The sequence below is a fragment of the Gorilla gorilla genome, chromosome 4, assembly GCF_029281585.2.
Source record: "Gorilla gorilla gorilla isolate KB3781 chromosome 4, NHGRI_mGorGor1-v2.1_pri, whole genome shotgun sequence".
Classification (NCBI taxonomy): Eukaryota; Metazoa; Chordata; class Mammalia; order Primates; family Hominidae; genus Gorilla; species Gorilla gorilla.
The window spans coordinates 83,289,980-83,306,103 of NC_073228.2; the positions used below are offsets into that span (position 1 = coordinate 83,289,980).

Genomic DNA, 16,124 nt, shown 5'->3' on the forward strand with positions numbered 1-16,124 from the left:
AGGGTACCCCGGGGCCTCGGGAGGTGCTCTAAGCTCCTGCTTTCTGGGGGAAAGGGGACCCTGGGGCCTCAGGAGGTGCTCTAGGCTCCTGCTCCCTTGTGCTGCAATCCTGCCTGCTAGCCGACTCATGGCCTCCACGCAAGCCCTGCCCTTCTGGCAGCAGAGGCTGCTCCCTCCCCAGCCCACTGTCTCTGCAAGTGACAGCCCTGAGCTCTAGGAGCTTTACCCACTCTCCACACAGTTTTCTGAGGCTTGGCGGGGAGAGGGATGGGCAAGGTGAAGGGGGTGGGGCTCTGGGGGGGCTGCCTGGCCCTGCCCGCTTCACCTGTTTGGATTGGCATGGGGCTTCCCCATGCAGCGTGGTGCAGGGAGACTCACTAACCACAAGAGGCCCTGCCCTGGGCTCCTCCTTTACCCCACTCCTTCTGGGGCAGTCTGGAGGGAGGGTCAGGTAATGCTGCTCACACAAAGCCTGCCTAGAAGTCCAGAGGTGGGGGGTACTCCAGGGGAGGGTGCAGAAGGGCCGAGAGGAGAGGGAGGGGCGCAGGACTCTGCCAGGAGGAAAGGAGCAGCTCAGCCCCGGGCAGGTTCTGGGGGCCTGGGAATCACAAGGTGGGCTCCAACTTGTTACTTGACTCCAGGCCTTTCTGGACTCAAGACTTCCCATCTGTGACATGAGAGGAGCAAGATTCCCCACTTCTTTCCCCAGGGCTGGCGGGGGCCTAGCAAGGCTCTTGACAATCGTGAGAGAAGTATGTGCTATTTCTCCACAATAATACATTGTGAAGGCAAGCCGGCACGGGAGTGTCTCAGGGAAGGGGTCCCCAACTCGTAGGCCACAGACTCTACCAGCTGTGGCCTGTTAGGACCCAGGCCGCTCAGCAGGAGGTGAGCTGCTGATGAGTGAGCACTGCCGCCTGAGCTCCACCTCCTGTCACCTGAGCTCCTCCTCCTGTCAGATCAGCAGCGGCATTAGATTCTTATAGGAGCATAAACCCTCTCATGAACTGTGCACGTGAGGGATCTAGCTTGTGCACTCCTCATGAGAGTCTAACTAATGCCTGGTGACCTGAGGAGGAACAGTTTCATCCTGAAACCATCCCCACCCCCCAACCCCCTAGATCCGTGGAGAAATGGTCTTCCATGAAACTGGTCCCTGGTGCCAAAAAGGTTGGGGACTGCTGTCTTGGAGCACAGAGAGGGTGTGAGGAGGCCCAGTCTGGTTTGGGGGCTGGACAAGAGAACAGGAAAGAGTTCTTTCTCTGGGCTTGGATCTCCCAAAGTCTCTCCTGCAAGCCACAATCCCTCGAGTTCCTTCAAATGAGGCTCTTAAACTCAGGTTGACGTGAGCTCGTTCCCTCCACTGATGGAGGCAAAATTCAGTGGGTCAGATTTTAAGGAGAAACGGGATTTTTGCGTAGTCTCTAAGTACCTTCCTCAAGGTATTTGTTAATTTCAATGGGAGAAACAGAAACGTGAGAGTAGAGGAAGTCCAGCAGCACCACCCTAGCCAAGTGAACAAGGCTGACGGTGCCAGCGGTAAGACACACGACATATCAGTCCAACATGCCTGATGGTGCCAGTGGTAAGACACACGACATATCTGTCCAACATGCCTGACGGGATGCAACCTCATTTCTGTGGTTTTCTTGCCAAAGTGCATAACCTCAATGTGATCATGAGAAAACATCAGAAAAACCCAAACTGAGGGATATTCTGCAAAATAATTGATCACCCCAGTACTCTTCAAAAGTGTCAAGGTCATGAATTACATGAAAAGACTGAGGAGCTGTCATGGATAGGAGGAAACTAAGGAGACATGATAGCTAAATGCAATGTGGAGACCAAAATTGGACCCTGCAGCAGAAATGGAACATTTGTGGAAAAACCGGTGGAAGTTCCAATAAAGCCTTTAGCTCATTAATAGTATTGTGTCAGCTGGGTGTGGCTCACGCCTGTAATCTCAGCACTTTGGGAGGCCGAGGCGGGTGGATCACCTGAGGTCAGGAGTTCGGGACCAGCCAGGCCAACATGGCGAAACCCCATCTCTACTAAAAATACAAAAAATTACCTGGGCTTCATGGCGAGTGCCTGTAGTCCTAGCTACTCGGGAGGCTGAGGCAAGAGAATCACTTGAACCTGGGAGGTGGAGGTTGCAGTGAGCCGAGATTGCACCACTGCACTCCAGCCTGGGCAACAAGAGCAAAACTCCATCTCGGGGGGAAAAAAATAGTATTGTGTCAATGTCAATTTATTGGTTTCAGAAATTGTATGATTCTTATGTAGTATGTTCACATTAGGGGAAGCTGGGTGAAGGATACACAGGATACACAGGAACTCTCTGTACTATTTTGTAACTTTTTCTTAAAGGCTAACATTATTTCTTTTTTTCTTTTTTTTTTTTTTTTTTTGGAGACAGAGTCTTGCTCTGTTGCCCAGGCTGGAGTGCAGTGGTGCGATCTCGGCTCACTGCAACCTCCGCCTCCCGGGTTCAATCGATTTTCCTGCCTCAGCTTCCTGAGTAGCTGAGATTACAGGTGCTTGCCATGATAGTTAGACAGCTAACTTTTTGTATTTTTTAGTAGAGATGGGGTTTCGCCATGCTGGCCAGGCTGGTCTCAAACTCCTGGTCTCGAGTGATCTGCCCACTTTGGCCTCCCAAAGTGCTGGGATTACAGGTGTGAGCCACTGTATCCAGCCAAGTCCAACATTATTTCAAAATAAAAATTAAAAAAAAAGAAGCTGGGTGTGGTGGCTCGTGCCTGTAATGCCAGTAGTTTGGGAGGCTGAGGTGGGAGAATCGTTTGAGCCCAAGAGTTTGAGACCAGCCTGGGCAACGTGGTGAGACCTCGTCTCTACAAAGAAGTAAAAACTAGCTGGGCATGGTGGCAGTCCTGGCTACTTGGGAAGCTGAGGTGGGAGGATCCCTTGGGCCCAGGAGATTGAGGCTGCAGTGAACCGTGATCCCACCACTGCACTCCAGTCTGGGCAACAGAGGGAGACCCTGTGTCAAAAAATAAATAAATAAATAAAATAAAAGTGGATGATGTCAAGTACGGACCCAAGGCCTGAGAATTCTGTGGCTCCCTGCCATCCAGTCCCTGGCAACTTGACGTGTCACGCTGAAGGCTGTTCCCAGAAGCCTTCCAGATTGGGCCACCCCCACATCTCATCTCAACCATCTCCTCACCTAGTTTTTACTATTGCTTTGCAAGGTGACGAGCACCCAGTCTGTTATGTGGTATAGTGGGTCAAACAGGGTTCCCCCAAATCAGGTCCACCTGGGACCTCAGAATGTGCCCTTATTTGGAAATGGGGGTTTTGCAGATATAAGTAAGGTAAGGTTTGAGATGAGAGCCTGCTAGATTAGAGTGATTGCTAAATCCAATGAGTGTCCTACAAGAGACTGAAAAGGACAGAGATGAAGGCTGCGTGAAGATGAAGGCAGAGATAGGGCAATGCCAGAAGCTGGAAAAGGCAAGGAAGGGCTCTTCCCCAGAGTCTTCAGAGGGAGTGTGGCCCTGCCAACACCTTGATTCAGGGCTTATGGCTTCCAGAATGTACTCCAGAAATGTGTTCCAGAGAGAATACATTTCTGTTGTTTTTGTGTGTTTTTTTTGAGACAGAGTCTTGCTCTGTTGCCCACACTGGAGTGCAGTGGTGTGATCTCGGCTCACTGCAACCTCTGCCTCCCGGATTCAAGTGATTCTTCTGCCTCAGCCTCTCGAGTAGCTGGGACTACAGGCACCTGCCACCACACCCAGCTAATTTTTGTATTTTTAGTAGAGACAGGGTTTCACCATATTGGCCAGGCTGGTCTTGAACTCCTGACCTCAGGTGATCCACCTGCCTTGGCCTCCCAAAGTGCTGGGATTATAGGCATGAGCCACCGTGCCCAGCAAGTTTTTTCAAGCCATCAAAGTTGTGGTAATTTGTTATGGCAGCCCTGGGAAACCAAACTCTCTTGTCTGTGCTTTTCTTCTGTTTGCTTGTATGTTAAGTAATGTTGATGTGCATTCCTGCTTCTCTTTCATGCTGGGACCTTCCTACAGGCAGGGATCGTCTCTTCCATTAGGCCGTGTACCCCAAGGGCGGGGGCTGTCCTGAGGTCTCCTCCTTCCTTAGGATGCCATCTCCTGGTGCCCAGCACAGTCCTCAGCACACAGTGTGGGCTCTGTGGGGGCTGCCTGGCCCTGCCTGCTTCACCTGTTTGGATTGGCACGGGGCTCCCCCATGTAGGGTGGTGCAGGGAGACTCACTAACCACAGGAGGTCCTGCCCGGGGCTCCTCCTTTACCCCCCTCCTTTTGGGGCAGGCTGGAGGGAGGGTCAGGTAATGCTGCTCACACAAAGCCTGCCTAGAAGTCCAGAGGTGGGGGGTACTCTGGGCCTCAGCTGTCAAGACTGGCAACCCTTTAACCCCTGATGACCCAGAAAATGCCCTCCCTTAAAATGTCTGAGTACCATGCTTCTTTGGCATCAGGGAGGGGACGAGAGTGTGGTGTCCTCTAAGTCTGCTCCCTGCTTGGCCGGGCTGTTTGCAGCTCCTTGGTCACTGAGTCCTTGACTGCAGGGGAAGAGAGGTTGGCCTCAGGCTCCAGGTTAGGCCGCGGTTCTGAGAACGGGTGTGGGGGATCAGGCTTATATTCCATGCTAGAGCTCTGGAGTCGGTGCGTGGGGTTGGGATGGGGCTGCAGAAGTGCCTTTTAAGATTATGTGCATGGACTGATCTGTCACTGGTTCCCTGCCATCTTTATCTTTTGGATTCACCTCGGAGCAGGGGGAGGAAGGAGTTTCTTTTGGGTTCCATTGAATCAAATGAAAGGGAAAGTAAAGCTGTTCCTATGTCCTGGGCTCTGGAGCTTCTATTCCTGATCCCTGCAGAAGAAGGAGACGGTGGTGGTGGTGGGTGGGGGTGGCGGGGCACAGAGGAAGCCGGTACCGGGCCCTGCACCCCATTCCCACTCCCAGATCCCTCTGGACACAGCATTTTTCTCCAGTGAGCACAGCCTTCCCTTGCCCCACAGCCAACAGCAACATGCCTCCCAACAAAAGCATCTGCCCCTCAGCCAAAACCCCTGTTGCCTCTCTCTGGGGAAATTGTAGGACTGGGTCAGGGTTGGGGGACCATTCTCTGCAGGGAGATTAGGAGTGTCTGTCAGGGGTGGGTGGAGCAGGGTGGGGCCCTGGCTTACTCACATCCTCGAGAGTCCTTTGCTGGCAGATTTGGGGAGCCCACAGCACAGGTGTCTGTCTCAGTATTGTCTTCCAAGCTCCTAGGCCACAGTAGTGGGGGGCTCCCCTCTCTGGCTTCTTCTTTGGTGACAGTCAAGGTTGGGGGTGGGGTGAGAGAGGGTCCTGCTTCTCTTCTAGGAACAGTTGATCCCAGGAAGAGCAGTGGAGCCTCCAGCAGGGGCTGTTGGGGCCTGTCTGAGGAGATAGGACGCGTCAGGCAGCCCCAGACACGACCACATTCCTCCCAACATGCCTGCCAGGGTCTGTGGAGCCTAGGGGCTGACGGGAGGGTGGGGTGGGGGCCGGAAGGGTTTGCTTTGGGAGGTTGTCTGGGAGATTGCTGAAGTTTTGATATACACACCTCCAAAGCAGGACCAAGTGGACTCCTAGAAATGTCCCCTGACCCTTGGGGCTTCAGGAGTCAGGGACCCTCGTGTCCACTTCAGCCTTGCCCTTGGCACAGCCTGGCACCACTCCAGCCTCTACTCCTCCCCAGAACATCTCCTGGGCCAGTTCCACAAGGGGCTCAAATGAGGGCACCTGAGCCAGACTTCTGCCTACACTAGGGATGTTCTGGGGGTCTGAGAGGTTATCTGGGGCTGGAAGGAAAAAAGGCCCCCCTAGGCCTGTTCCTGGATGCAGCTCCATCCACTTTGGGGCTAAGCCTGGGCTACAACAATGCCAACCAGGCTTCTTGCCATACTCGGTTTACAAAAGCCTTTCACATACGCTGTCGCATTGGCTTCTCAGAGCTGACTGCAGTAGGCAGAGTAGATGGTATGACTCCCACTTTGCAGATGAGAACACTGAGAGAAGCGCCAAGCCCTGGGTCACGGGGGCGTAAATGGCAGAGCCAGGACCCACCTGACTCCAGGCTGTTTCCTGGCCTCCATGAGGCCACCCGCCCTATGGTGTGGTGGATGTCAGATCCTCACCGTAGGGAGGAAATTAGGGTCTGTGCCCAGGGCTGGGGAGAGCTGCCTGGATTTCTCTTTGATGGGGGTGTTGGGGTGGGAATCACCATACACCTGACTGGCTGAGTGTATTTCAGGGATGGGACAGGCTTCTCAGCAGAGCATGGCAGGTCAGGCCTGGGAGGGCCCCCCAGACCTCCTTGTCTCTAACAGCGGGTCATGGTGAGGGAGGCCTCTCTGTGCCCAAGGTGACCTTGCCATGCCGGTGCTCTCCAGCTGGGTATCTGTCCCCTGCAGTGGTGGGCTTCCTCTAAGTGGATGTTAAAGGCCCATCCAGTTCATGGAGAGCTAGCAGGTCACCAGGTTTAAGGTGCAGAGGCCCTGCTCTCTGTCACCCTGGCTGAGCCCAGTGTGCAGGTTCCTGAGGGCTGGGACTCCCGGGGCCCCATGGGAAAGTGTAGCCTGCAGGCCCATACCTCCCCCTGTGAATCACGCCTGGCGGGATAAGAAAGCCCAAAACACCCCAAACAATGAGTTTCCAGTAAAATATGACAGACATGATGAGGCGGAGGAGAGGAGGGACCTGGCTGGGAGTTGGCGCTAGCCTGTGGGTGATGAAAGCCAAGGGGAATGGAAAGTGCCAGGCCCGCCCCCTACCCATGAGTATAAAGCACTCGCATCCCTTTCCAATTTACCTGAGCACCTTCTCTTCACTCAGCCAACTGCTCGTTCACTCACCTCCCTCCTCGGCACCATGAGCACCTGCAGCTGCCAGTTCACCATCTCCAGCTCCATGAAGGGCTCCTGCGGCATCGGGGGCGGCATCGGGCGCGGCTCCAGCCGCATCTCCTCTGTCCTGGCCGGAGGGTCCTGCCGCGCCCCCAGCACCTACAGGGGTGGCCTGTCTCCTCCTCCTGCTTCTCCTCTGGGGGAGCCTACAGGCTGGGGGGCGGCTATGGCCGTGGCTTCAGCAGCAGCAGCAGCTTCGGTAGTGGCTTTGGGGGAGGATATGGTGGTGGCCTTGGTGCTGGCTTCGGTGGTGGCTTGGCTGGTGGCTTTGCTGGTGGTGATGGGCTTCTGGTGGGCAGTGAGAAGGTGACCATGCAGAACCTCAACGACAGCCTGGTCTCCTATCTGGACAAGGTGCGTGCCCTGGAGGAGGCCAACGCTGACCTGGAGGTGAAGATCCATGACTGGTACCAGTGGCAGCGGCCTGCTGAGATCAAAGACTATAGTCCCTACTTCAAGACCATCGAGGATCTGAGGAACAAGGTGGGTGAATGGGCAGCAGAAGGTGCCATTCCAGCTAGCTCCTTCTGGGAACAATAGATGCCCCAGGACACTGACACCTTAAGATTTCTCTATAGGACAGAGCCCACCCCAGATCCCTTCTTTCGAGGTCTTGGATGCCCTAAGAGCTGATCAGTGAGAGGATGCTCTCTCTTCCCCAGCCTGCTCATCCCCTTCTGATGTCAAATCCTCAGATCAAGTGAGATCAGTGATTCCTGTCCTTACATTTTACAGAGGAAGCAGTTGAAGCTTTGAGAGGTGCTGTGACCAGCTGCAGGTCACATAGCAAATTAATGGCAGAGCCAAGGCTGGGGCCCTTGTGTCCTACCTTCTAGCACAGGGGAGGAGCGAGGCTCTAACAGGACCAGGCAAGACATCCAAACCGCTCGTTAGCTCACTAGTCTGGGCTGTGGCTGCCGCCGCCCATAAGCCTTGGTACAGTCTGGTCCCTCCCCACAGCCAGGCAGGCATGGAGAGCCTGCAGAGACAACCAGTGTGGCCCCTTGACGTGCCCTGCACAAAGGGAGCCTGGCAGGCTTGTGCCCTGACTCCAGCCCCCTCCTCCCTGCTCCCACATCACCTGGGAGCCCTCCCTGCGGGAGTCTGCTGGGCTCTAATGCCTTGCATGGATTAGGGAAATTCAATGATGACGTGGGGAACTCCAGTCAGACTCAGGGGCCAATATATCTTCTTATTCTTCCCCCGAGTCCTCTTTTCTAATCCCCTGTGTCAGTTGGGCTTTATCTCTTGAGAAAGTTCCATTTGAAGTCCCATGGCCCGTGAGCTTGAAAAGGAATGTGCATCTCTGCAGAGGACTGGCAGGGCTGGCTGATGCAGAGAGAAGAGAGGCCAGCTCAGGAAGGAGGGCTAGGGAGCCTCAGATTATTCTCCTCACTTGGAGGTGGGGAACTTGAAGCCCCAAGACCCATTAGGTTTTGCAGCAAGTCAGTGGCAGAATTGCGACCAGAACTCCTGGGCTTTTGATTCTAAGCCCGGGGCTGCATCTACCCCCTCTGTTGACCATGAGTTAGCAAAGTCTTAGGACAGGCCTGGGGCATCTGTTTTCCTTTAGGCTGCTATGGTCAAGTTTTGTGGGGGGAAAGGGGAATTCAGGCAAGAACATGAAGCAAGAGCTTAATGTAGGTTACAGTGAAGTCCAGCTTGTGAAGTCCATTTGACAAATTACCTGTGCCCTTTCCATCCTGCAGATCCTCATGGCCACAGTGGACAATGCCAATGTCCTTCTGCAGATTGACAATGCCCGTCTGGCCACGGATGACTTCCACACCAAGCGAGTTTGCAGTGGTGGGCCAGAACATCCAGTGTCCCCAAAGTAGGGCATTTTTTGAGCAGTGTTTCCCAAATAGAACTAGCGAGTGCCAGAATAGCTGCATGAAAACTCCCTGGGGTGCTTATAAAAGAATAAGACTCTTGGGCCCCACCCTTGGAGTTTTGAGTCAGCTATTTATAGCAGGTTAGCTGGGAGATTCTGGTCCACAGCCAGGTTTCAGAACCGCTGCTTTAGGGAGAGGCACTTTCCACTTCCCCAGCTGCCCTTGAAGTATAGAAGGGAATCATAGTTGGAGGACTTATGCATTATTTGTTGGCTGAAGCTAGAAGCGCAACCCCCTCCTGAATTCTGCAGCAAGATGAACTGCCTTATCCGCAGGCCCCAGGAATGTTCATATCTGAGCAATCAATGGGCACTGTGTTCAACCATGCCGTTTTCAAGACTGGCTCCTTAAACCACCCACAAGGCACCAGCTCTGGGAGAAGCTGCAGGGAGAAGAGAACAAAGCCCTCACTGTGGTCAGGATGGGTGTCTCATTCCTTTTCTCTGGGGTCATTCCAGGTATGAGACAGAGTTGAACCTGCGCATGAGTGTGGGGGCCGACATCAATGGCATGCGCCAGGTGCTGGGGTGCTGGACGAACTGACCCTGGCCAGAGCTGACCTGGAGATGCAGATTGAGAGCCTGAAGGAGGAGCTGGCCTAACTGAAGAAGAACCACGAGGAGGTGAGAACTATATGGAAAAGTCAGCTTAAAAGAAGCGCAGGGAGACTGGGTACGGTGGTGCATGCCCATAGTCCCAGCTACTTGGGAGGCTGAGATGGGAGGATCACTTGAACACAGGAGTTTGAGTCCAGCCTGGGCAACAAGGCTAGACCCTGTCAAAAAAAAAAAAAAAGAGAGAGAGAGAAGGGAGAGTCGAGATAGAATTGTGATGGTGGGAGGGCAGTATTCAGGCCTGACTAAGGAACCCCAATCCGCTGCCGTGGTGGAACTCCTGACTGTGGACTGTCCCTGGAAGTGCAGGAGATGAATGCCCTGAGAGGCCAGGTGGGTGGAGATGTCAATGTGGAGATGGACGCTGCACCTGGTGTGGACCTGAGCCACATTCTGAACGAGATGCGTGACCAGTACGAGAAGATGGCAGAGAAGAACCACAAGGACGCAGAGGAACGGTTCTTCACTAAGGTGGGTGTCATTTGAGGTGGAAGGAACCCAGACCACCTGCCTCCTGGGGCCTTCTGGTGTGAATGGTGTTCTCTTTTTTGCAGACAGAGGAGCTGAACCACGAGGTGGCCACCAACAGCGAGCTGGTGCAGAGCAGCAAGAGCGAGATTTCGGAGCTCTGGTGCACCATGCAGAACCTGGAGATTGAGCTGCAGTCCCAGCTCAGCATGGTAGGAATGGTGCCAGGCCCGGTGGTGCGCCAAGAACTGGCAGGGAGAGAATGGCCACACTCACTAATCCTCGATTCCCTTTCCCTCCCTCACAGAAAGCATCCCTGGAGAACAGCCTGGAGGAGACCAAAGGCCGCTACTGTGTGCAGCTGGCCCAAATCCAGGAGATGATTGGCAGCGTGGAGGAGCAGCTAGCCCAGCTCCGCTGTGAGATGGAGCAGCAGAACCAGGAGTACAAGATCCTGCTGGACGTGAAGATGCGGCTGGAACAGGAGATCGCCACCTACCACCGCCTGCTGGAGGGCGAGGATGCCCAGTGAATCTTGGCCCTCCCCTTAATCCGCCCCACCATGGCACTCTCACGGCCCCACCATGTATCTAATGACCCTGCCCTTTTCTGTCTTCACAGCCTCTCCTCCTCCCAGTTCTTCTCTGGATCACAGTCATCTAGAGACCGGTACGACCTTCATCCTCTGCAGGCCTGGGCTCCAGGCCGCCCTCTGTACCCCAAGCAGGTCTAGGCATTGGCTAGGGGCTCCGTGAGGGGCTGAGCTCTAGTGATGTCACCCAGTTTCCCTTGGGAACCTCCTTGGGTGGAAGAAGCTATTTTCTAAACCCTCCTTAGGGCTAGGAGAGGCAGCCCCCACCTCTTACTTCTACCTGGTGTCTGTGGCAGATCCTATTGCTGTGCTGCTCAGCACCATGCACAGGGCCCTGCAGGGCTCTTCCCACCGAGACCACTCCATTGGGTGAATATGGACAGAACCAGCTGGGTGTGAGCCCTTAGGAAGCTCTAATCTGAGGACAAAGACTCTGTCTCTGACCTTTGGGAGCCCTAGTCTGAAAGAAATGTGTTGACAGTATCAGTGCTTGGGCAACAGCAGGGAGTGAAGCAGTAATCAGGGGAGAGGGCAACGGGGAGACAGTTTGAGTTTCCTCACCTTCTTGGCCTCCTTACTCCTGATTAGTCCGTTGTCTGTCCACCTCTGGTAACGTCCTCTTTCCGCCTCTTCCCCAGTGACCTCCTCCAGCCGCCAAATCCGCACCAAGGTCATGGATGTGCACGATGGCAAGGTGGTGTCCACCCACGAGCAGGTCCTTCGCACCAAGAACTGAGGCTGCCCAGCCCCACTCAGGCCCAGGAGGCCCCCTGTGTGGACACGGATCCCACTGGAAGATCCCCTCTCCTGCTGCCTAAGCACTTCACACCTGGACCCTGCTTCACCCTCACCCCCTCCTGGCAATCAATACAGCTTCATTATCTGAGTTGCATAATTCTCGCCTCTGTCTGGTCATTGTTAGGAGTGGGGATGAGGAGAAAGTGGGAGAAGCATCTCTTTGGAGCTTGTCATAGCACCTGGCTATGACCCCTGGGACTGGGAAAAAAGTCCTGTGGGTGGGTTGGGCTCAGGTCCCAGGATATCTTTCGCCATCTCGGAAGACAAAGATAGATGTGTGTACCAGGTCATATGTGGCGTCTCCTAGGGTACAGAGAGATATTCATTCATTTCCTCACTCATTTTCATGTGTGTCCATTCATTCACCAGATATTGAGTGCCGCTATGTCAGGCACTATGTTAGGTTAAGGATTCCTAATGTTTTTGTGATCAGGGATTCCTTGGAGAATATTGAAAGCTATAGATCTTTCCTTCTGCCCCCTACCTTCAAATAAGCATACATACATTTTCATATAGTTTCATGGGGTTCAGGGGTCTTCTAGAGCTCCTTACTGGAGGTCCATGAACTGAAGGTAGGAACTCAAGCTCTCCTGACAGTCTTGTCTCTCTCCACCCCACCCGCTCTTGCCTCTGGTACTGGATCTAATCCTTCTTACACTTGGTTGACCTAGGGCAAGTTGATGACCATCTCCCAGCCTCAGCTTCCATTTCTGTAAAAGGGGCATAATGATAGTATCTAACTTATGGGCTTGTTGGGAGAATTCACTGGAAGAATGCATTTAAGGCCTCCAGCACAGGGCCTGGCATAGTGCTGGCTCAAGGCATGGCTGTGCTGGCGATACTGGGTAAACTGTCTCTAGGGCATGGTGATTATCCACCCACGATGAGAGCATTTTTAGAGGGTTTGGGTATAGACGGTTTCTAACCCTGGCTCTGTTCTGTAACAGACGTGAGCTTGGAAAGTCTGAGTCTCAGTGTCTTTACTTGTATAGTAAGGATGCTGAGCCCTGCTTCTTGAGGTTGATAACAAGAATCCAATGAGTGACTATACCTTGATAGCCAGGACTGTAGGAGCCTCCCCTGGGTGGGGAATGCCTTTCCTTCTCTTTGAGGGGCTAGAAAAGGAGTGGGAAGGGAAGGAGCCTCACCCTAGTAAGTGGTGAAGATTCCAGAGGTGGGTGGGGCTCACTGCCCCAAGCTAGGAAAGAGTTGACTAGCCCTGCGTCAGTTTCAACAGCTCGTTCATCTGGCTGCCTGAAGAAAACTTGTAGTGGGAGTCAAGGGTAGGGAAGAGACTGAAAAAAGACTAAATTTGGGCAAAGGATCTAAAAGCCTGAGCTTTTGAATCAGACTACTTGGGTTGGAGTCCTGGCTCCTACACTGAATAGCCTTGAAGAGTTTGGGCAAGGTACTGAACCCCACATTCCTCTTTCACAAGGTAGGGAATAAACACCTTTACTGCATAAGGCTGATATCGCAGTGAGTGACCTCATGCAGGCAATGAATTTGGCATTGTGTTTGGCACATAGTCAGCACCCTATAAATGGTAATGGGGTGAGTTATTAGGAAAAGGAATGAAGAGATATCGGTTTCTCTCGTTCCTACCTCCACCCCAGGAAAAAGAGGACTGCTTTGTGTTTCTGAAACTCTGGGATATCTTTTAACCTAAATTTTGTCATCAAAAAGGGTTGACCTTGGGTGATCCCTGGGTGAGGATGGGCCATCCTAGAGGTGAAGTACTAGAGTTTCAGGGGTACAGGTGACAACTCAGGAAGGAGGAAGGTTTGAGGGTGCTTCCTCAGATAATGAGAAGAGGTGGATTTGAGGTCCCTAGAGGGTACAGGACCCTAGTGTGGGGAGGGGCTTTGTGATACTCCTAGGGGTGTTGGATTCTGGTTCCTAAGGTTCCCAGTTGGGCAAAGAACCTCCTGCCCAAGCGTGGCAAAGAATCTTGGGAGCGGCCCACATTTGAGAGGTCACATGGGCCTGGACAGAGAGCAAAATATGGCAAGAGTCACCAGTAGGGACAGAAGCCCAGAACACCCTGAACTTCATAAGAATCCCCAGACATCTCTCTACCTTGGAGGTGGTGCCAGATTAAAGTCTCTGTGCCCAAAGGAGATCTGCTTTAGAGGAATATAGAAACGTGAGGTTTCTTAGACTGGGGTGAGGTGGGGCGAGCCTCCCCTCTAAGTGGTTGCAGTTACTGCTTGGAGGGAATACACAGGAGACCTGGGCTTGCTTGCGGGTAAAAATGGCGGCTGGGACCATCTGGCTGAAAGCAGGCTCAGAATCAGGAGAGGAGGAAGTCAAGCAGGGAGGCTGGAAGGTGGTCCCACCCTGTACTGTCAGACTCCAGAGGAAGAGGGCAGACAGGGCAGTGGCCCCAGGGGTCTCACGTGGACTCCCTTCCTCCCGGGATTTCCTCACCATACCTCGCTGGGGAGGGGAGGGCCAGTGTTTGGATCCTGCTGATGAACAGGGCTCTTGTTCACAGAGCCTGGCAGCCACAAGCATCCAACTCAAGATATGAGCCCAGCAGCTCCGACAAGTGACGGCCTTCCCTTGGCCTCCGCTCAGCTAAACAATAGACCAGCAAAGTGACTAGCGGAGGCAGGTGGGATTGCGTCTTCTGAGTCCTGGGGCTGGTCGGGTGACCTCTCTGGCTCCACCTCCCTGTAAACCCTCTCTGCGTCCTCCCAGCACTCAGAACTGGGCAGTGCTAGGTGAGCCACTGAGAACACTCCTCCAACCTCACCCTAGGGAGACTGGCTTGCTCCAGGTCCTACAGGCTGAAAGTGGCAAAGTCCTGTCCGTGCTCAGGCTTTGCCACGTCCTGGGTGGCTTCATTCCTGTTCCGTTCTTTCTCAGGGATGAGATAAAACTGAGAGACCCATGGGAGCAGTGTGCATTTTTCTTAGCTTACTCCATGGTTTTTGTTTTATGGGGTGGAACCGACCCTGAAATTCTCAATCCCCTCTATTTTTGGGAACTTTTTTTTTTTATAGTGAAAAGATCTCTAATGTGTCCAGGGAACTCTCTAGGCAGCAACTGGCAAATGTGCCTACCTAATCAGGCAAATGGCCCTTCCCCAAGGCCACAGACAACCTGGCTTGGGTAATGTAGGCGACTATTCCTACAGGAAGATGTTAGAGGAGGCAGCCCCAAGGAGGCCTGATCCCCAGGGGCTGAGGGGTCCCGATGTGCTACTGGGACCCCAGAGGTTCTCTGGCCCACCTCACTGAGTTTGGAGGCTGCCACAAAGGGGACAAAGGGATGTCAGGGACTTCCAGGGCGATGGACCGGCCTCAGGCAGGTGCAGGGCAGTCACCAGCTCCTCCTCCATTGCTGTTTGCTGAGCGCCAGCTTTCCCGACGGGGCTTCCCTCTGTGTCACTGTCACCTGTAAGGTCAGGCTTGGGAAAGGAAGCCTTTTTCCTTTAAGGTGCTCTGATGAACTTTGGGGGTGACTTGGCATGAGAGAGAGGGCAAAAAGAGATACACAGAAAAAGAGAGAAATAAATGGATATAGAGTTGAGAGAGAGAGAGAGGGAGGAAGAGGGAGAGAGTCAGAGAGACAGAGTCAGGGAGAGGATAGTGAGGGTGCTGGGCCAGTACTAGGCAGGGAGGAGCATTCATTCATTCGTTCATTCATTCACACATACTTGTCGAAACTTAACTGTTGTAGGTGTAGGGGAGTTGGGGTGAATTGAGACAGACTGAATAAAAAAAGAGACAACATGAGGAAGAAGGTAGAGAGGGACCCAGCGCATATGTGGGGCTTGGGACAGAGAGCAGGAGCTCTGAGCCTGTGTCCACTGTAGCTCCTGCTCACTGGAGGGCAAGCCCTGGCTCCACTCCCGCCTTGTTTAGCTCTGTGACTGTGGCCAAGATACCCTCTCTGAGCCTCAATTTCCTTACCTGTAGAATGATTTAAAAATTAGCACATACCTCCTAAAACAGTTGGTGAAGATTAAATTCGACAGTGCAGGCAAAGCAACGAGGGTCTTGCCTGCAACACTGGAGGTTCCTTGATGGAAGGAACCATGATCCTCCAAACATCCAGTGTCCTCCCCAGGCCCCACAGGCACAGGTCTTTGATCTTAATGGGGGCTCAATAGGCCAGAGGGATGGGCAAATAATAAGCAACGGAGCTGAGAACCCAAGTTGCCCAGATGGTCCATGGGGAAGTTGGGTGCAGCCACAGTGCCAGTGACAGTCAGGACGATGTCCCACTACATGCCGGACCCACACCAGCAGTTTTACAATATGAGCTCTTTCAAGCCTCACAACAACCTCATGAGGCCAGAACTTTTTGTTGTTGTTGTTGAGACCAAGTCTCGCTCTGTCACGCAGGCTGGAGTGCAATGGCACGATCTGGGCTCGCTACAACCTCAGCCTCCCAGGTTCAAGCGATTCTCCTGCCTCAGCCTCCCAAGTAACTGGGATTACAGATGCCCGTCACCATGCCCAGCTAATTTATGTATTTTTAGTAGAGATGGGATTTCACCATTTTGGCCAGGCTGGTCTCGAACTCCTGACCTCGGGTGATCCGACCACCTTGGCCTCCCAAAGTGCTGGGATTACAGGTGTGAGCCACTGTGCCTGGCCAAGGTCAGAACTATTTTTTTTTCTCCCACCGAAATCCTTTGCTTGACTTAACCCACTGCCCTTTAGCCACACAGGACTCCTGCCCTGGCAGTCACTTTGCTTGTTTCCACCTCAGGACATTTGCACATGCTGTATGCCCCTCCCCTTTTTCCTTCTCCTGGCTCACTTCTCCTCCCCCTTCACTCAAGTGTCTCTTTCTCAGGGAGAAGG

The 16,124-nt window shown here is 53.4% G+C and overlaps 1 pseudogene; it reads left to right on the top strand.

The window, feature by feature from the left end:
* Positions 1 to 6,856: 6,856 nt before the first annotated feature.
* LOC109026760 (keratin, type I cytoskeletal 14-like) lies at positions 6,857 to 11,242 on the top strand (annotated as a pseudogene).
* Positions 11,243 to 16,124: the final 4,882 nt, after the last annotated feature.